The sequence below is a fragment of the Hevea brasiliensis genome, chromosome 11 (assembly GCF_030052815.1).
Source record: "Hevea brasiliensis isolate MT/VB/25A 57/8 chromosome 11, ASM3005281v1, whole genome shotgun sequence".
Lineage (NCBI taxonomy): Eukaryota > Viridiplantae > Streptophyta > Magnoliopsida > Malpighiales > Euphorbiaceae > Hevea > Hevea brasiliensis.
In genome coordinates this window covers 11479637-11501556 of record NC_079503.1, presented here as the reverse complement: position 1 = coordinate 11501556, position 21920 = coordinate 11479637, and positions in this window count along the sequence as shown.

Here is a 21920-nt window from a genome sequence, read left to right as displayed (position 1 = left end):
GGCATAGTTGTTATAAATAGCTTGTATATTATATAGTATAGAGAAAAAAAATTTCTATATTGTTAAAATATAAGAAAGTGAAGGAATAACAAGAATAAAATGTGAATACAATTATATATATAAATAAATATATATTATTTTATTATGGCACTTGGTACGTATATGTGTGAAATAAAGTAATTATCTTATTGTAATTTTCGTAAATCATCTATGAAAGTTATAAAATACCTATTTCCTTTTTTAGTCAATATTCCATTTAATTCATAAATATCAGAATGCACACGTTCTAATAACTTAGAAGATCTTTCAACTTTTGGAAAAGATTTCTTAATTATTTTTGCTTGCATACAGATTTCACAAGAGTTTTTATTGTCATCTATATATAAAATTAAACCATGTTTAGCCACAAATTTTAAAGATCTAAAACTAATATGTGCTAAACGATTATGCCATAAAGATAAAGATGACTCAATAATATAAATACAAATATTCATATTATTATTAATACTGAGTTTAAACATTTCATCACATGAGTAACCTTTTTCCACAAATAGTCCATTTATGGACACAATTATTTTATCAGACTTCAAAACAGCCTTATAAGTTTTCTTACATAATAGACTAGTAGATACAAGATTTTTTTTCTTATTTCTGGCACAAACAACATATTTACTAATAATAGCTTCTTTTCAGAGGTGAAGTTTAATTCAACACTTCCTTTTCCCACTACTTTAACGGAATCATGATTGCCCATTAGAACTTTCTGCTTATCTACAACTTCTTCATAATTTTTAAATTGAGTCTTGTCATTGCAAACATGAACAGTAGCCCCAGAATCATACCACCAATCATTGAATTTTATTGTTATAGGCATATTGAGTTCTGTTACCATTACAATATGCAAATATGATATCATTGCAATCAATTCAGTAGTTTGTTTAACTATATTTGCTTTATTGGAATTATGAGCACTATTATTCGTATCTTCTTTCTTATGTTTCTTCAGAAACCTGCATTCACATTTGTAATGCCCTTTTTGCCATAATTGTAACAAGTTCTTCCTTTCTTTGATTTGCTGTTGCTGCCATAACTAGTACTGTTGCTTGCTACTTTAGAAAACTTTCTCTTACTTCCAGAATTTTTCTTTTGAAAATTCTGACTTCCTTACACAAAATTAACTTTTGTAGTAGATTCAAAAACAAATTTCTTATCATGATTTCTTGTCTCTTTTTTAATGCGCAAGTGTTTCTGAATGTGTTCAAGAGAAAAATCTTTTGTAGTATGTAGTAATTTCTTCCTATAATCATTCCAACTGGGAGGAAGTTTTGCTATTATTCCTCCTACTTGCAATGATTCATGAACTATCACTTTCAAATCTTTAAGTTTTGAAACAAGGACATTTAACTCATGGACTTGATCTATAATAGATATATTATCAACCATTTGAAATTTAAAATATTTCATGATGAGAAATTTATCCACACCTTGTTTTTCTGAGTTGTATTTGAACTCCAGTGATTTCCAGATTTTCATTGGAGACTTGACAGAAGTAAATAGATCATATAGCCTATTTAAGAAGTTGTTAAGAATATCACCTCTGCACAGCAATTCATCTTTTTCACGTTTGTCTCGATCTGCTTTCACTTGTTCAGAATCTTCTGAAGTTAGTGGTGAAATGGCAGGCAGACTTGGATCAAGTATATAAGAAATCTTCAATGTGGTGAGTAAGAATAGCTTAAAATTGTTGAGGCAGTGGGTGTAGAATAGGCTTTAAGACATGATGAATCACTATCTTTAAGGTATTAATTGCCTCCACTAGATTACTGCAAAGTTATGGCAATATGCCTTCAGGATACAACAAAGCCTAAAATCTGCAAACAGCAACTCCTAAAGATTTCCCTTAAGAACTCTTTATACGAACCGAATTTAGAGAGATTAGAAGAAAAGAAGAAGAAGTAGAAGTAGTATGTATATATGGATTGAAAAAACTCATCCATATTTATAAAGAATGAAAAGTTATGCCACCTTTTTAAGATAGACACATCTATCTATCTCCAATAGATATAACTGTTTGTGTAAAAGACATGTCTGTTTATTAACATATGCCTATATAAATAGTTATGACTGTTTATATAGAATAGACATGTCTGTTTATTAACAGATACCTATATAAACAATTGTGACTATTTATATAGAATAGACATGTCTGTTTATTAATAGACATATCTATTTGTTAATAAATACATTTTTTCGTAATATGTTTATTTAATGAAAAATAAAGATCAAGCATTCCAAATGTTTCAGATTTATAAATCTGAAGTTGAGCATCAAAAAGGAAAAAAAAAATCAAATTTTTGAGAAGTGACAGAGGTGGTGAGTATTTTTCCATTGAATTTTCTTCATTTTGTGAAGAAAATGAAATTATACATCAAATTAGTGCACCCTATACACCACAACAAAATAGGTTGGCAGAAAGAATGAATAGAACCTTAGTGGATATGCTTAATTCTATGCTTGTAAAATCTAATTTGCCAACAAACTTATAGGGAGAAGCTTTACTTACTGCTTGTCACTATCATAATAGAATTCCCTCTAGAAAATTTAAGATTTCTCCATATGAATTATGGAAAAATAGAAAACCCAACTTGAACTACCTAAGAGTATGGGGCTGTTCAGCATATTATAGAATTTCAAATCCTAAAAGGACTAAATTAGGTCCTAGAGCTTTGAAAGGAGTTTTTGTTAGTTATGCCAAAAATTCCAAAGCTTATAGAATTTTAAATTTAGACTCAAATGTAATTGTAGAATCTAGAGATATTGAATTTATTGAAAATAAATTTCATAATGACCCTATACATGAGCCCATGAATAGTTCAAGTCAAAGCAATGATTCTGGTATTGATATTAATTTTGAATCGACTTCTAGCAACAAAAGAAAGTTAGATTCTTTTAATAAAATTAGTCCATGAATAGTTCAAGTCAAAGCAATAGTTCTGGTATTGATATTAATTTTGAATCGACTTCTAGCAACAAAAGAAAGTTAGATTCTTCTAATAAAATTAGAAAAGAAAAGAATTTACATCCAGATTTTATATCTTCTCAGGTTATTATTTTTCTAGTAGAAGACAATAAGTCAGTTATACTTAACAAAATATCAATTTTGTTAAATGTAGAAGATGATCCTAAAACGTTTCAAGAGGTAATGACTACAAGGGATGTGACTTTTTGGAAAGAGACAATCAATGATGAAATGGATTCATTATTATTTAATAAAACATGGGTTCTAGTTGATTTGCCACCTGGTTCCAAACCAATAGGATGTAAATAGGTTTTCAGAAGAAAATATAGTACAGATGGATCGATTCAAACTTTTAAAGCTAGATTGGTTGCAAAGGGTTTTAAACAAAAAGAGGGAATTGACTACTTTGATACATATGCACCAGTGGCTAAAATAACATCTATTAGGGTACTTTTATCTTTAGCATCAATATATAATTTATACGTACATCAAATGGATGTTAAGACAGCTTTTCTAAATGGTGACTTAGAAGAAAAAGTATATATGGAGCAACTAGAAGGATTTGTTCTACCAGGCAATGAAAGAAAAGTTTGTAAATTAATTAAATCTTTATACGGTTTAAAACAAGCATCGAAACAATGGCATAAGAAATTTGATTCTGCAATTTTGGAATATGGCTTTAAACATAATAGTGCTGATAAATGTATTTATTTCAAGTTTATAGATGATTTTGGTGTGATAATTTATCTTTATGTTGATGACATGCTTATAATTGGAACAAATATGGAAGGTGTGAATGATACAAAGAAGTATCTAACCTCAAAATTTAAAATGAAAGATTTAAAAGAGGTAGATATAATTTTAGGTATCAAAGTAAAAAAAACATAACGGGAGTTTTGCTCTTTACCAATCTCATTATATTGAGAAAATATTAAACAAATTTAATCATTTAAAAGTCAAAGAAGCAAAAACTCCATATGATGGTTCTTCCAAATTAATTGAAAATTCTGGCAGGGCATGTCACACCTTACCCCTCTGTAAGGCATAACATGATCCCGTAGTATACCTAATGAATTACCGACTCCGTCTACCGATAACCCATTAAATACACTATAAGAGATTTTAAAACAAATTTCTTACTTTTTTGAAAGTGGTGAGTTTTTTATAGCAGGTATTAAAAACATTTACTTGAAGTTTAAAGACTAGTTAAAATTTTTATCCATTTTTATTTTTTTACAAATTTTGAAAAAATTTCAGCAGAGTGCCGACTGTATTTGAGAAAACCGAAAAATTTTACCTATAGAAAATACTTCCAATATAATACTTCATCAAATCACAACCACCATTTCAACTCAAATCAACACAAATTAACCCAACTCCCATAATTCAAATCAAAATTTCACAACTCAAGAATTTCAATTCAAATATTTCTGAAAATAGAGATAATTAGTTTCATATATATTGCATTAAAGAAAAATTAATTTACATTTATCAATCCAAAATTTACATTAGAAAATCTAAAATAATATTATTACAAAATTTGTACAACTGCTTATGATCAATTTACAAATATACATATAGTTAATTACATCAAAATAAACATGTACAATCAGGGTACAAGATTATACCCAATAAAAGGTCCAGAAGTAGCTCTGAAATTATCAGCAGCTCACTCTGCTGCTCTATTAGTATCTCTATCTGCGACAGCAATGAAAAGCTATCCTTGAGTACAATGACTCAGTGGTGCACAACATAACAGAAATACAATTTTACGTGTAAATGAAATCACATTTATTCAATTATGATACTGAAAAGAAAAAGTAGATACAAAACATAATTTATGCTTTTAGTTAAACATTCTCATTTCGGAAGTCACAAAACAATTTTATAAAAACACATAGTTATATCATGCCATCAGTACAATATTTATCTCAATAGTCAGAGGCTTATGAGGAATCTCAAGGCTAGCTAGCTCAATCTATGGGTACCCATTCAATTTCTTCCTCTACTGGCACACACCTCAATACTTCAGCCAGAAAGGGAATCAAAATTCAAAACTAATTCCTCCCACTAGGCATGCTAGTGAGGCGTTCAGATATATGGTCATGACACTGTGATTTCAAAACTATCTTAATATTTTACTAAACATTTATTGATAATTCAAACACATACAGTTGAATTTCCAACAATTTAGGTCAAAAGCATAATATTCATTTCAGTCATAAATTTGCAATAAAGATAAATCATAATTTATACATCAACACAAATTGTCAAAGAGAATTTACAGAAAAATTTTATGTTGTCCACAAACCTTGTGCGAGTCACCTCTAGGCCTTGACTCGATGTCTCGGGTTCTTTTTCGGTATTCTTTTCAACTGAAACACATAATTTTACAGTTTTTCAGTATCATAACGTATAATAAATTTAACAATAATTTCACAATTACTTATTTTTAACCCTAAGATGCTTAAATTAACGTTCTTAAAAATTTACAGTTCGGGGTTACTATTCATGGCGCTATTCAAGTCAAAATGTTAACTTTCTTATACTTAATAGGTATGAAAATTTCAATTACACCCACATACCACATTTTAGGGGCCTAACTTGTTGGTTTTGATTGTTTCTTCAAATTTTAAGTCTCCTAAGCACAGTTTCAAATTTTTAGTTTTGATGTCCTATTTTGCACTGTTCCATTAGTCATGTTTCTGCGAAAATTTAGCAAAGTGTTCTTCATAAAAGTTGTTCCTTATTGTCTTATCTTTAATTCTCTTTTTAAATCACTCTATTTGGAGTTTTGTAGCCCAAGTTATGGCCATTTGAACATGGCTGGCCGAATTAGTCTAACCCAAATTTCTGGGCACCTACTTTGGCTCTGTCAGTTTTGGATCTCTAATTTAGGTGGCAAAATGACTTAGTTATGAACAGAATTTGGGTTGGTATTCTCCATGAAAGTTGTAGTTCTCTATCATACCTTTCCAATGCCATAAAAATCAGGTCATTTGGACCTGTATAGCCCAAGTTATGGCAAAATGAACAAATACTATTTATTTGGTCATTTTGGTACAGTGGTAGTGCACTACACCCGGGTTTTACCTAATTGTTCACTATATTAATGTCATTTTCTAGGCATGGTTCGTAAATAAAAAATATGCCATTATGTGTCTATTTTCATTCCCAATTGGCCTCACACCAATTGGGTTGATAAATTTTCAGTTTTAGTCCCTGAAAAAGAACTATGTCAAGCTGCCAGAATAGTGACCCTAACCAATCCGAATTGCACTTGGTTTCTACAAATTCAAACATACCAAAAATGGTCCCAATTGACCATTTCTCATTCAATTAAGGTCATTTGCACCAATTGACCATTTTCTCAATTTTTCCTAAATTTTCAAGAGGGTTAAGAACCCTAATTACACAATTTTGAAATCTAATGCAATTAAAGTCATTATTCAACATCTACCCATATATTTCAACTCAATTATGCTTTTTAATTCATCAAAATCATGCTGTCACGACCCAAAATTTTGAATCGTGACCGGCGCATAATTTAAGTATTCTTAAATCATGCAAGCCTTATGAGAGTATCTTGAATGAATATATTGTCACTTACTAATCCAAAAAATAGACAAAATCTAAATAGACAAAATCTAAATAGACAAAATGCTGAATAAACATCATAAATATCCCATAAGTAAACTGCGGAGTCTCTACAGATTTCAATAAAAACTTAAACTGTTCAATAAACGAAACTAATTATTAGCCCGAGAAAACATGAATTTGGGCATACCATGAGAACAAATCAAAGTTGTCCCTCTTCAGAAAATGGACTGAATATTTGGATCAGCTACAGAATTCTACCGATCTGAAACAGATAACAGACAGAGAAAACATGGTTTGAGCTAGATGCTCAGTGAATGATAATTATAGCACACAACGGAATAGGAACAGGCAGACGCTTGATTAATTTTATAATAAATTTTCTATTCAATATAATCATGCTCATGCTGTCAAAATCTTTAATAAAATAACTTCATAAAAATAAAAATATAAAAGAAATTCATTCAATAAAAATTTTATGGTACAATGCGCTAGGGTGATGATACCCCACATCACCAAAGGCCAGATGGTAAGCGCGCTACCAGATATCAGATAACTTCCTCCTCCTTCACAGATATCAATGCATATGATACTAATGTAAACCATAAACTGCAATGATGCATGACCCGACAATGCAACTTAATACCGTGATAGTCCACACGGAGGGGCCAGATAACAGAAACAGATACTGGGCACAGGTACCAATTCAAAATAGAAAATCAATTTGTACAAATCAATCAAAATCAATAAAAAATTTCAGATAGCAAATAATAACTGATAGTGCAATTCCAATAGTGTATTTCAATAGTTCCAGAGAGTCAATAAAATCAAATCAATCTCAAATCAATTCAGTATAACCCATCGGTAAATTTTATAGTCAAATATCAATCAATATAAATACATTAAAGGCCTGTTCTCGGAATCTTAATGGGTCTAATGCAGAGATAATTGATAAAATTAATTATTTAATCAAAATTGAAATAAAATTCAATAATAAAATAAAACTCTAGAAAATCACATATAAAATAATTATTAAAATATTGATTTAAAATTTTATTTAATAACAAACTTAATGCTAAGAAATTTTGAAAGGGACCAAAACGGTGCCATGTACTATAATTACCACTCACCTGGAACCTCCAAGACAATAGTTATTTCAATGGAAGAGAGACAATTTTAACTGACTGATTGAATATTCAAATCTCCTACACACCCAAAATATAAGAAAGAAAAAGAAAAAAAATTAAATAATAATAAAATATAATATATATATATATACATTTGAATCTGTGCATGTGGGACGAATGGTTTGGGGATTTGCGGTGGAGGATTTGTGCATGAGGGAGGAATGGTTATACTGACATATATATATATATATATATATATATATATATATATATATATATATATATATATAACAATTTAATTATTGTCTAATAATAATTATGATTAACCCAATTCAATATTAATTATCAAAAAAATAAATTTGTAAAGTAGTTGTAACAGATCAAGAAAAGAAAATAAAATTATATTCACCCATTATTGAACAAGAGATGAGAATTTTTACCTTGAAAATAGAATCGAAAGTGATGAATAGAGAAGAAAAAAAAATTTAGGGATTCTCTGTTGAGAGTATTTGATAGAAAAAGGAGGTGACAAACAAGTTTTGAGAGCAAAGTTTAGCAGAAGAGATGATTATGATATATATATATTTCAAGAGTTCTATTAGGTGTAGAATGGGATAAGAGTTATTATTGAACTGGGTTGTTCAGATTGCAGATATATATTTAATTTCAAAAATAATATATATATATATATATATATCTAAAAATAAATAAGCAGACCATCTAATAAAAAATATATATATTTTATAAATATATTAAATTATTGTTAGCTAATTAAAATAAAATAATAATAAATAATAAATGTATATGGGTTTCCACATACTTCTCCCCTTAAAAAAATTCGGTCCCCGAATTTGAATAGACAAAATTCTAATCTGAAGAATCAAATAAGTGAGGATATTTGGCTCGCATTTCAGATTCTGCCTCCCATGTGGCCTCACTACTTGAGTGATTATGCCACAAGACTTTGATCAAAGCCACTTCCTTAGACCGGAGTTTTCTAATTTGTCGATCTAAAATATTTACTGGTTGCTCCTTATATGACATATCATCCCTAAATTGCATGGTTTGAGGTTGTAAAACATGAGATGGATCTGATACATACTTCCTAAGCATCGAAATATGGAAAATTGGATGTAAATGTGCAAAACCAGGTGGAAGGGCTAAACAGTAAGCAACTGCTCCAATTCTCTCCAAAATTTCAAATGGACCAACAAAACGAGGGCTAAGCTTCCCTTTCTTCCCAAACCTCATGATTACTTTCATAGGGGAAACTCTCAGAAATATATGATCACCAATCATAAATTCTACATCTTTACGCTTAGGGTCAGCATAACTTCTCTGTCGACTTTGAGCAGTCAAAAGTCGATCACGAAGTCGAACCTTCTCTGAAGTTAATTGTATCAACTCTGGTCTAGTAAGCCTTCTTTCTCCAACTTCATCCCAACAAACCGGTGACCTACACTTTCGACCATATAATGCCTCATATGGAGCCATCTCTATACTTGCCTGATAACTGTTATTATAAGCAAACTCCACTAAATGTAAATGATGATCCCAACAGCCACCAAAATCCATAACGCACGCATGAAGCATGTCCTCTAATGTCTGTATGGTCCTTTTTGACTGTCCATCCGTCTGCAGGTGAAAAGCAGTACTAAAGTCTACTCGTATTCCTAAAGCTTCTTGGAATTTCTTCCAAAATCGAGAAGTAAACTGAGTACCACGATCAGAGATAATGGAAACTGAAACTCCATGAAGACTAACAATCTTGTTTATATACAACTGTGCAAGTTTAGCAAAGTCATATGTAGTCTTCACAGGAAGGAAATGAGCAAATTTTGTCAATCTGTCCACTATCACCCAGATTGCATTGTAACCACCTCGTGTACTAGGTAAACCCACAATAAATTCCATGGCAATATGCTCCCACTTCTACTCAGGAATAGGCAATGGCTGAAGTAACCCAGATGGTCTCTGATGTTCTGCCGTAACCTGCTGACAAGTCAAACATTTAGCAACAAAGTCTGCAATATCCCTCTTCATGCCACCCCACCAATAATGCTCCCTTAAATCACGGTACATCTTAGTTGAACCTGGGTGTACTGTGTAAGCAGAATGGTGTGCCTCCTCCATGATTTCTCTTCTCAACTCATCAACATTAGGGACACAAAGTCTAGTGCCATAACGAAGAACTCCATCATCATTCAACATGAATCCTTGAGCTTGGCCTTGATGAATATTATCTATAATCTCACACAGCTGAGAATCCCTCTTTTGAGCAACCTTAATTCGATCAATCAATATAGGCCTAACTCGAAAATGTGCTAAGAGTGATCCAGCTATGATTTCAAACTCTACTCCCTGATCTAGCAACTCATGTAATTCACCAATCAAAGGCCTTATCTTGTTAGATATATGGGCTAAACTACCAGAAGACTTCTTACTTAGAGTATCAGCCACTACATTAGCTTTTCCAGGATGATACTGTATGGTGCAATCATAATCCTTCAGCAATTCTACCCATCTCCTTTGCCTAAGATTAAGATCACATTGGTCAAATATGTATTTGAGACTTTTGTGGTCAGTGAAGATTTCACAAGACTTACGATACAGATAGTGCCTCCAAATTTTCAAAGCAAAAATTACTGCAGCCATTTCCAAATCATGAGTTGGATAATTTTGCTCATGCCTTTTCAACTGACGAGAAGCATACGCAATAATCCGTCCATGTTGCATCAAAACACATCCTAAACCAATCCTAGAAGCATCACAATATACTACATAACCCCCTGATCCAGATGGAAGGGCTAACACTGGTGCTGTAGTTAAGCGAGTCTTAAGCTCCTGAAAATTTTTTTCACAAGCCTCAGACCACTGAAATTTCACATTCTTATGTGTCAACTTAGTTAAAGGTGCTGCAATACGAGAGAAGTCTTGAACAAACCGTCTACAATACCCTACTAAATCCAAGAAACTACGAATCTCTGACATAGTTGTGGGTCTAGGACAATGAAGCACTGCCTCAACTTTCTTCTTATCAACGCACACCCCATCCTTAGATACTGTATGGCTTAGGAAAGCCACACTATCTAACCAAAACTCACATTTTGAGAACTTGGCATATAGCTTGTGTTCTCGTAAGGTCTGAAGGACAATTCTCAAATGTTGTTCATGCTCCTCCTTACTCTTTGAGTACACTAGAATGTCATCAATGAACACTATAACAAATTGATTTAAGAAAGGCTTGAAAACTCTATTCATGAGATCCATAAAAGCGATCGGAGCATTAGTAAAACCAAAAGATATTACAAGAAATTCATAGTATCCATACCTAGTCCTTAAGGCCGTCTTGAGTATGTCTTCTTTCTTGACCCTCAATTGATGATACCCAGATCGAAGATCAATCTTGGAAAAATACTTTGTACCTTGAAGTTGGTCAAATAGGTCATCTATGCGTGGAAGAGGATACTTATTACGCACAGTTACCTTATTCAATTGCCTATAATCAATGCACATTCTCAAAGACTCATCCTTCTTCCATACAAATAACACAGGAGCACCCCATGGAGAAACACTAGGGTGAATAAACCCCTTATCTAGTAGGTCCTGTAGTTGATCCTTCAACTCCTTAAGTTCTGCGGGTGCCATACGATAAGGTGGCATAGATATGGGCTAAGTTCCAGGAACTAAGTCTATACCAAACTCTACCTCTCGCTCCAGGGGTAAACCTGATAAATCTTCTGGAAACACATCAGGAAACTCCTTAACCATTGTAACATTCTCCAAACCTACACCTTCTACCTGAACATCTCTAACATAAGCTAGATACCCTTTACACCTCTTTCGCAATAATCGTCTAGCACTCACTACAGAGATAAGATTACTAGAGGCCATACTGCGATCTCCCTAAAATTGAAATTCTGCCTCCCCAGGAATTTTAAAGAGTACAACTTTATTATGACAATCTAATGAAACGTGATAAGTGGCTAACCAATCTATGCCTAAAATCACATCAAACTCAAACATATCCAAAGAAACAAGATCTGCAGCTAATTCCCTATCTCCAATGTGAACTATACATCCCTTATACACCATATCAGTGTCTATTGCTTCCCCCATAGGTGTTGATACAAATAAAGGATACTCTAACAAAGTAGGTGGCGTACTAAATCTCATGGAAAAGTATGGAGAAACAAAGGAATGATTGTGCCCCAGTCTTAGCCATAGGCTTCTGTTCAGATGTCTGATTAATAGTTTGAGGTGGCACCTCCCCTGTTGGATCAAGGTTTGCACCATTAAGACCCTTGGCCCTAGTTCTCCTCTTACGTCTAACAGACCCAGGCACCTATTCATTTTAATAAACAAGCATTAAATTTGAAAATGTGAGCCAAATTAAGACAGGTGAAAAAGCACGAAAGACGCAGATATCTGAAGCAATGATAAACTGAAAAGACGTTAAGGATCCTATGCTCCGCAAGTTTACTAGACCTCAACCGAGCTCTGATACCAACTTTGTCACGACCCAAAATTCTGAACCGTAACCAGCGCATAATTTAAGTATTCTTAAATCATGCAAGCCTTATCAGAGTATCTTGAATGAATTTATTGTTACTTACTAATCCAAAAAATAGACAAAATCTAAATAGACAAAATGCTGAATAAACATCATAAATATCCCATAAGTAAACTGCGGAGTCTCTACAGATTTCAATAAAAACTTAAACTGTTCAATAAACTAAACTAATTATTAGCCCGAGAAAACATGAATTCGGGCATACCATGAGAACAAATCAAAGTTGTCCCTCTTCAGAAAATGGATTGAATATTTGGATCAGCTGCAGAATTCTACCGATCTAAAACAGATAATAGACAGAGAAAACGTGGTTTGAGCTAGATGCTCAGTGAATGATAATTATAGCACACAACGGAATAGGAACAGGCAGATGCTTGATTAATTTTACAATAAATTTTCTATTCAATAAAATCATGCTCATGCTGTCAAAATCTTTAATAAAATAACTTCATAAAAATAAAAATATAAAAGAAATTCATTCAATAAAAATTTTATGGTACAGTGCACCAGGGTGATGATACCCCACATCACCAAAGGCCAGATGGTAAGCGCGCTACCAGATATCAGATACCTTCCTCCTCCTTCACAGATATCAATGCATATGATACTAATACAAACCATAAACTGCAATGATGCATGACTCGACAATGCAACCTAATACCGTGATAGTCCACACGACGGGGCCAGATAACAGAAACAGATACTGGGCACAGGTACCAATTCAAAATAGAAAATCAATTTGTACAAATCAATCAAAATCAATAAAAATTTCAGATAGCTGTTGCAAGGTGTTTTGCGGTCGCTTGGATGAACACTCACCGAAGTGGAAAAAGTTAGGAGTCGCCACTTTAATTTTGAGGAAAATTAAAGAAAACCATTTGTGAAAGTAAATTAAAATGAAACCACTTCAAAAACAGAGATTCTAGGTTCGGGGTCCGTAAACGGGCGAGGAAGGTGTTAGGCACCCCACCTCGTCCCTCAACGAGGGTAAGCAGATTTAACTTCACATTCTTTATAGTTAGGAGGGTTTGGCTGGAAATGTTAATCCTTTTGACAAAAGGAATATTTGATTTTTCACTAATCCAGATTACCTAGATACATAAGTAAATGAGACAACCTTAGTGAGTTGCTATTGCATATTTGTTTTATTTTGGGGGGATCGTCTTACGTATTTGTTAAAATTTAATTTGGAAATCGGATAAGAACTCTATTCCGATCTCCTTTAAATATTTATTAAAATTTTTAAGTTTGAGAATCGGATAAGAACTCTCCTCCGATCTCTTTTTAAATATTTGATAAAATTTTAAGTGAAAACCGGATAAGAACTCTCCTCCGATCTCCTTTTAAATGTTTATTAAAATTTTTAAGTGAGAACCAGATAAGAACTCTCCTCCGATTTCCTTTTAAATGTTTATTAAAATTTTTAAGTGAGAACCGGATAAGAACTCTCCTCCGATCTCCTTTTAAATATTTATTAAAATTTTTAAGTGAGAACCGGATAAGAACTCTTCTCCGATCTCTTTTAAATACTCTCTTTTTAAATATTTATTAAAATTTTTAAGTGAGAACCGAATAAGAACTCTCCTCCGATCTCTTTTAAATACTTGTTAAAATTTTAGATTGAGAATCGGATAAGAACTCTCCTCCAATCTCCTTTTATTTTAATAGGGACCGGATAAGGACTTTTTCGATATCTCAAAACTTGATTACAGCTACCCGTCGTGAAATCCTAGAACTAAGGGTTTTGGCATTTAAAGATGCAGGGGCTCGAAATAAGGCTTCTTTTAACTTATTGGTACCCTGTAACTAGTCAGGAGATACCAAACCGAATTTTTCGACCTTCCTATGTGGTCGCCTTACCAGTACCTTTTAATGCCCGATCTATCCCATTTATCTATCTTAAGGTTCGGTTTTACTCTGCCTTGTGACGTCTTACTCAATTGTCTTTTGCATTATTCTAGTGATTCGGCCTTACTATTTTCCTGACTTATTGTTCAGACCTTTTATTATTTTAAAGAGACCCTTAAGATACAGTTACCTACATTTTATCCGACCACTTATATGTTACTCGGGACTAGAAGACTTACATTCAAAGATTAACAAAAAGAATGGACTGGTCAACACGGAAGTAAACTCGAGAATGACCTTCTTCGTGTTCTTTAGCACAATATAAACTTGGAGAAAATTATATGTATAGAGAGAATAAAGGAAATATGTAAAATAAGAATGAGCACTTAATAAAAAAAAAAGCAATATGAGCACTCACCTGTGGGGAGTCGGATCTATTGAACTAACTATGGGCTCACAGAACGTAATGGGGGCCGCGGGCTGGTAACCTGAAGACTAAGTTTCGCCTTGAAATGAAGAATACCTTGTTAAAATGCAGTCCGATCAATATTGTAACCAAGTATGAATGAAGTTGAACTTGGACAACGGAAGTGGGAATAAAGATAACAAAGACAGAAAGTGAGAGTGTCACAGGATAATGAACGAACTGAAAATGGAGAGTTTCAGTATTCAGAAATCCTTTGCAAGAAAATACTTCAGAAAATTGGTTTCAAAAGTTTTTTCTTATGAAAGCTTCAAAAATAGCAGAGTAACGAGCTGAATTAAGTTTCAGAGTCCTTCCGCTATATTCACTATTTGTCCTCCTTTGAACAGTTTTTAATGCAGGTATTTATAGGAACCGGGTGCTCCCCATGGAGGGTCAGGATCTATTTGGAGGGAGATGGAGGGTTAAGATTTTGAAGGACAAGATCTAAGGGCTCGGGAATTAAAGAGAATTAGAACGGACGACTGAGATTCCTTCCGGAGTATTTGTCCTTTTCTCTCTTCTAATCTGACGGCCCAAAATTTCTTGTCAAGAGCGATCCGAGGGCTAGGAGTGAAAGGCGCTGATCTTGTCGTTTTCTTCTTCGAACCGAGGGCTCCAAGCTCGTCCTTACAAGTAAGATCAACGGTGGAGATTACGATGTACGGCGCTGTCCTGACGTACTCTGGCACATGTCAGTAATGCGGGCAATTCTGGGGCGTGCGGTGAAGATTTCGTTTGCGACGCTTTAACTACCTCGGTCCTGATTATGACGATAATCAGCAGGAGCTGTCTTATTCTTTTTGCTATCCGACCTCCTTTCTTTTCCGATCTTCCTAACACGCTCTTTTCCGATCTTTCATGCCGGTCCCCCTTCTACCGATCTTTACCACACCGGTCTTCCTTTTATCGGGTTCGGTCCAATCAAAGCATTTATTTCCCTCAATTCTCGAGGCATCCGCTTCATTTTCTGCTTGCAATAAATGCTCAAATTTTCCTATATATACCTTCAACCGGGAAGCCCTACCTCATTTGACTTTCTCCCATATTCTCCTCATTTTTCCTGTTCTAGCTGCTCCGGCAACAATCCTGGACAAGATGACTGCCTTTAATCTTTTTCCGGTTGCCCTCTTTGTTCTTTGCCTGAAAATTTATGATCCCGGTGATCGAAAAATCATGATGACCTTATCTGATGACAGTGAGAGAACTGGACTAATTAACCGATCTGGATCTAAGACCTCGATCGTGCCGATCTCGAATCGTTCGCCCGATATAATCGGCGAACTGATTTCGGGTGAGAAGACTGCTAATATTCCCCTCAACACCGGTGACTGCTCTTTGGCGTTCATCTGGCTCCTATCCACTCTGGGTGTTCCGATAGCGGCTTGGTTTCGAGCGGTAACTTTGATGACGACCTCTCTCATTCTCATGAGAGTCATAGTCCCCCCAGCCGGTCTCCTAGTCAAACACATCTTTTCACTCAGCCACGAGACTAGGCTTTGACATAGGCCTTTTAGATAGGATGTTCCACCGATCTCTAAAGATCGCCCTTATGATGTAATTAGACCTTTAATGTAATCCGATCTTTAGAGATCACCCAAATAATGTAATTAGACCTTTAATGTAATCCGATCTCCAGAGATCGCCCAAATGATGTAATTTGACCTTTTGGAAATAAAATTTATTTTGCCAATTATCACTTTATTATTATTGATTATTCTCCGATCTCTGGTGTGTTTATCCGATCTGGTTTCCAACTGAATAGCCCTCATCCGATCCGCACTTCCAAACATTTGCCTTAATTAGCCAATCCCTAACTAGCCGGTCTCTCCTTATGGAATTTTGGAATATTCGTGAGACGTGTCAGAACAGCTAGCGAGTCCCGCTATTCGATGCACTACCTGGAACATCGTGAGCATTAAATGCTCGGACGAGTATAAATAGGGGTGGGGTTAGCTAGTTGCTCCTTTATGTCATTTTCAGTCTCTCGCAAACAACTTCAAAATTCTCTCATTTTCTCAAGTTCCTCCGACACCGATCAAGCTCCGGTAAGGGTTTTGATCCTTCTTTTAGTTTAAATTCTTTATTTCCTTTGAAAATGAGCGGCGCCAAGGGTCAGAGAGCGACGAGCCCTCCTTCTCTTCAGTTCTCGTGGTCTTCTGATGAAGTAGAGGTGGTCGGGCCAAGCATGCGATCTGAACTTCCTAGGGTCTCTGCTTCAGCTCGGGGGCAAACAACACCATCAAGGCATGTACCTTCTTCAGGGAGGGAAAATCTTCCCATGGACGAGCTACCATCAGTTCTTCAAGAAACCGATCTGCAGTCGTTCAGCTAGGAGTATAACATTCGGCCTGATTCATTCGAACTGATTAGGTGTCACGGCGATCTTCGTGCCGATCACTTCTTTGAGGGGGACGATATGATCATGGTCTACGAAGAGCAATTAAAAGTCGGTCTACGGTTCCCTTTGGACGACTTCTTCAAGGAAGTTTTAAAATATCACCAAGTGTGCATCGCCCAAGTTCACCCAAACTCATGGCGGATCTTAGTAGCTTTCCGAGGCTTATGCCTAGCTAAGGGGCTCCGACCTACAGCTAAGGTGTTCGCTGAACTGCACAGGCTAACTCGTCGAAAGGACGACGAGTATTGGTTCTTCCAGACGAAACCCTACTGTGGGCTTTTTACCGACCAGCCTTCCTCCCTGAAGAATTGGAAGAACCGCTTCTTTATCTTGAGGAGCAAAATTCCGAATGGTTTTGAGGGCTTCCCTCGGAGCTGGCTGCATCAGGGTCCCTTGCTTATGAAGCACATCACCCTAAATAGGGAAGAGGGTGCAATGGTGATGGAGTTGAAGGAACAGGCGTCCAGAGATAAGTTCTCTTGTTTAAATGCAGTGACGGCTGAGCTGCACCATTGGACTATGCAGCTGGTCACCGGCCAAGATCGCGGGCTTTAGCTCTCTGACCTCGGCATCGGTATTTTCTATATCTCACATCTTTGGACCTTAGCGATCTCACTGACCTCTTCTTTGTGCAGGTATGGCGAGCGGCGAAGCTTCCAAGGAGAGCCGAAAACGAAAAAGAGAGATCTCTCGGAAAGTGCGGGAAATGAAGCGGTCCGAGCTGCTCCAGACTCCCAGTAATGAACCCGGGGAAATTCGTGGGGGCTCATCTCAACTTTCGGGACGGCCGATCCCCGAGGTAGAAGTGATCCGGTATCCTCCTCGCCAAGAAGAGCCACCTCCACCTCCTCCAGTCGCTTCGAGTGCGAAAGGGGGTCCTTCCCAGCCTACCCCAAGGACTCTCTCCCGCGGTGCCCAAGTGCTGATCCATTCCTTGGAGATGAAGCTGACTGTTAGGGAGAATCCGGGTTTGGCTAAGGTCCTGGGGGCTTCTATCTGCCTTCGGGAGGATTGGGACAGGCTGTCCTCAGACAACCTTGATGACATCCTGACCCGATCTATGAGCTTGAATGTGGAGTGCTTGGTGAACCAGCATATTGTCCGGGAGAAGGCTCACCGCCTGGGTATGGAGGTCGAGAAGATGGGTCATGAAGTGGCTTCCCTTCGATCCCAACTCTCATCCGCTCAGAACTACATATCTGAAATTGAAGGGCGGATGAAGTTTTACGAGGATAAGCTGGCCGAGAAAGCTCATGTTCTGGCCGAGCGAACTCGTGTCCTTGAAGAAGTTCAAGCGCTCCGGGCCGATGAAATTGCTCACCTCACTGAGGAACTTAAAGCGAAGGAAGAAGAGATAGTGACAAGAGAGGCCGGCACCTATGTGAATGCCCACAGGGATCTCTTGGCCGAGCTCAGGAAGCGATATCCCGAGGAGGACTTCACTTGGATGGTAGATCTGGCTCCCCAGGACGAGGGTGAGGATAGCGAGGAGGAGGCTGAGGGTGAGAGAGGAGATGAACAAAATGTAGATTAGGCTGGGGGTGATCCTCCAGCCGAATGACTTGTACAAACTTTAATATGAAATGAAACTCGCTTTTGTTTAGTGAATGGATGTGATCGGAAAATCTCTAAATTACTTAAGCACTTGATTGTCTGAGCATATTAAAACAACTAAAGTTGATTATTAATCTAAGTGTATGAGGTCGAAAAACACCATAAGCATGAGATCGGCAAGGAACCAACGCTAAACAGGACTTAATTTAAAATTGGAAATTTGGCTTGAATACTTAAGATCGGGATCGCCATTAAACCGGATTGGAACCTTAACTTGATTATTCCTAAACTTTTAAAATGAAGATCTAGTGATGATTCAGTTTCGTCTGAATAGAGAGATCGGGAATGTAATTGACCATTCAGAATATTTGACAATTGGTTTGAGAGATGGGCAAGGCTTTAAGTGACATGGAGACTTAGTATTAGTTTGATTCCTTTTGAGGAGAGGTCGGAAATGTGATTGTTCGGTAGAGAGAGATCGGAAATGTGATTGGCTGGCAAAGGGAGACTTAGTGCTGGGGATCAGTTTCGAAATTTATTGATTTTGGGGATCGGCCAAAATATGGTGTCGACAATAGCAAATAATAACTGATAGTGCAATTCCAATAGTGTATTTCAATAGTTCCAGAGAGTCAATAAAATCAAATCAATCTTAAATCAATTCAGTATAACCTATCGGTAAATTTTATAGTCAAATATCAATCAATATAAATACATTAAAGGCCTGTTCCCGGAATCCTAATGGGTCTAATGCAGAGATAGTTGATAAAATCAATTATTTAATCAAAATTGAAATAAAATTCAATAATAAAATAAAACTCTAGAAAATCACATATAAAATAATTATTAAAATATTGATTTAAAATTTCATTTAATAACAAACTTAATGCTAAGAAATTTTGAAAGGGACCAAAACGGTGCCATGTACTATAATTACCACTCACCTGGAACCTCCAAGACAATAGTTATTTCAATGGAAGAGAGACAATTTCAACTGACTAATTGAATATTCAAATCTCTTACACACCCAAAATATAAGAAAGAAAAAGAGAAAAAAATATTAAATAATAATAAAATATAATATATATATATATATATACATTTGAATCTGTGCATGTGGGACGAATGGTTTGGGGATTTGCGGTGGAGGATTTGTGCATGTGGGAGGAATGGTTATACTGACATATATATAACAATTTAATTATTGTCTAATAATAATTATGATTAACCCAATTCAATATTAATTATCAAAAAAATAAATTTGTAGAGTAGTTGTAATAGATCAAGAAAAGAAAATAAAATTAGATTCACCCATTATTAAACAAGAGATGAGAATTTTTACCTTGAAAATAGAATCAAAGGTGATGAATAGAGAAGAAAAAAAAAATTTAGGGATTCTCTGTTGAGAGTATTTGATAGAAAAAGAAGGTGACAAACAAGTTTTGAGAGCAAAGTTTAGCAGAAGAGATGATTAGGGTATATATATATTTCAAGAGTTCTATTAGGTGTAGAATGGGATAAGAGTTATTATTGAACTGGGTTGTTCAGATTGCAGATATATATTTAATTTCAAAAATAATATATATATATATATATATCTAAAAATAAATAAGCAGACCATCCAATAAAATATATATATATTTTATAAATATATTAAATTATTGTTAGCTAATTAAAATAAAATAATAATAAATAATAAATGTATATGGATTTCCACACATGCAATCTCTACTCCCTTAAGGGTTGGCCAAATTTCACAATTGGTCCTCCATATTTGATTTGTTTTATTTTATATAATTCTAACTTAAGGGAAGTGCCTAAGCATGATCATGAGAAATAGTGAAAGAATTCTTACTAACCTCTTGTAGCTTTTCAAGTCTTCACTTTTCTGCTTCCCTTTTTAAATTCTTCCTTCACCAATCTTCTTACCAAGGTCAAATTTTGAGTTTTAATTAGGAGAACTAAAGGTTTTAGGGCTAGTTTAGGGGGTTGCTCAAGCTCAAGATTGAGCTTTAATGGAGTTTGGGAGTGAGAGAGGAAAGAGATGAGAGAGATAAGAGAGGTGTGTGGAACAGCCAAGAAAGAAGACCACTTTTTAAATTTTATTTTCTTTTATTAATAATTATCTCATTTTTTTTATAATTTTAATAATTTGACTTTATTGCATCATCCATGACTTCATAATTCGTATATATATATTTTCTTTTCTTTTCTTTCCATAACCTCTTCAATTTAAATCAATCTTTCATAATTTTAATTTCTCACATTTTATTGGATATTTAGGTCATGAGTCACCTCTAGGGGTGAATTGACCAAATTGCCCCTTACCGGTTTGATCCGGTTTGCAAGTTATTCAATATTTCTTCCGGATCCCTGACCTAATTATTTGACCTGCTTAACAATTCTTTTCTGCGATTTTCTCTTTTCTACTGTGTTCGCAATAGTCCTTAGGATCGCGGCGTCACATTTTTTTATTCAAAATTCGGGTTAAGACTGACCTCGCAGTCACTTCTCGGGAAGGTCACTCATCGCTATGACTCCCAGCTCATTTACCCTTTTATGTTCTGTTTTTCTTATTTATATTTAACTATCTGGCAATCACTAATTATTTGCATTCAAGGTTTATTTAAGTGTCTTAGATGTGGTTCTAATCTCCTTAATTGTCTAGACTGACACCGGTCATCGGAATAGTGAAATATACCAGGCTATGCATATAGGGGTGTTACAGGGCAATTGCTCAAATTGAGTATGCTAATGCAATTGGTAGCTTAATGTATGCTATGCATTACACTAGACCTAATATTGCTTTTACAGTAGCTTAATGCCTGATGTTTTCTTACATTGTGATAGTCAAGCAACAATGTCTAGAGCTTATAATAAAATTTATAATAGAAAGTCTAGACATATTAGCTTAAGACATGTGTATGTGAGATAATTAATCTCTGATGAAATTATTACTATTACTTGTATCAAGTCTTGTAATAATCTGACAGATCCGTTTACAAAAGGGCTTTCGAGAGATATAATAAAAAATATGTGTGCTGGATTAGGATTAAAAATATTCCATTAAATTTACTAATGATGGGAACCCTACTTTATAGTGTTATTACTAAATAAAGTTTAAAGGTAACAACAAGTCATTAGTAAATATTGTAATTAAGTACCTAGTGTACTAAGTTAATGGAATGAGGATGAGTATTTATACTCTTAATGAAGTTTAAAATTACTACAAAGGAAACTTCACCTATATGAACATAGGAAGTGGTGTTGCTTCAACAAGAGTGAGAATAACTTTTGTAAATATTCATGAAAACAAGAGGTAGCACAAGACCATATTC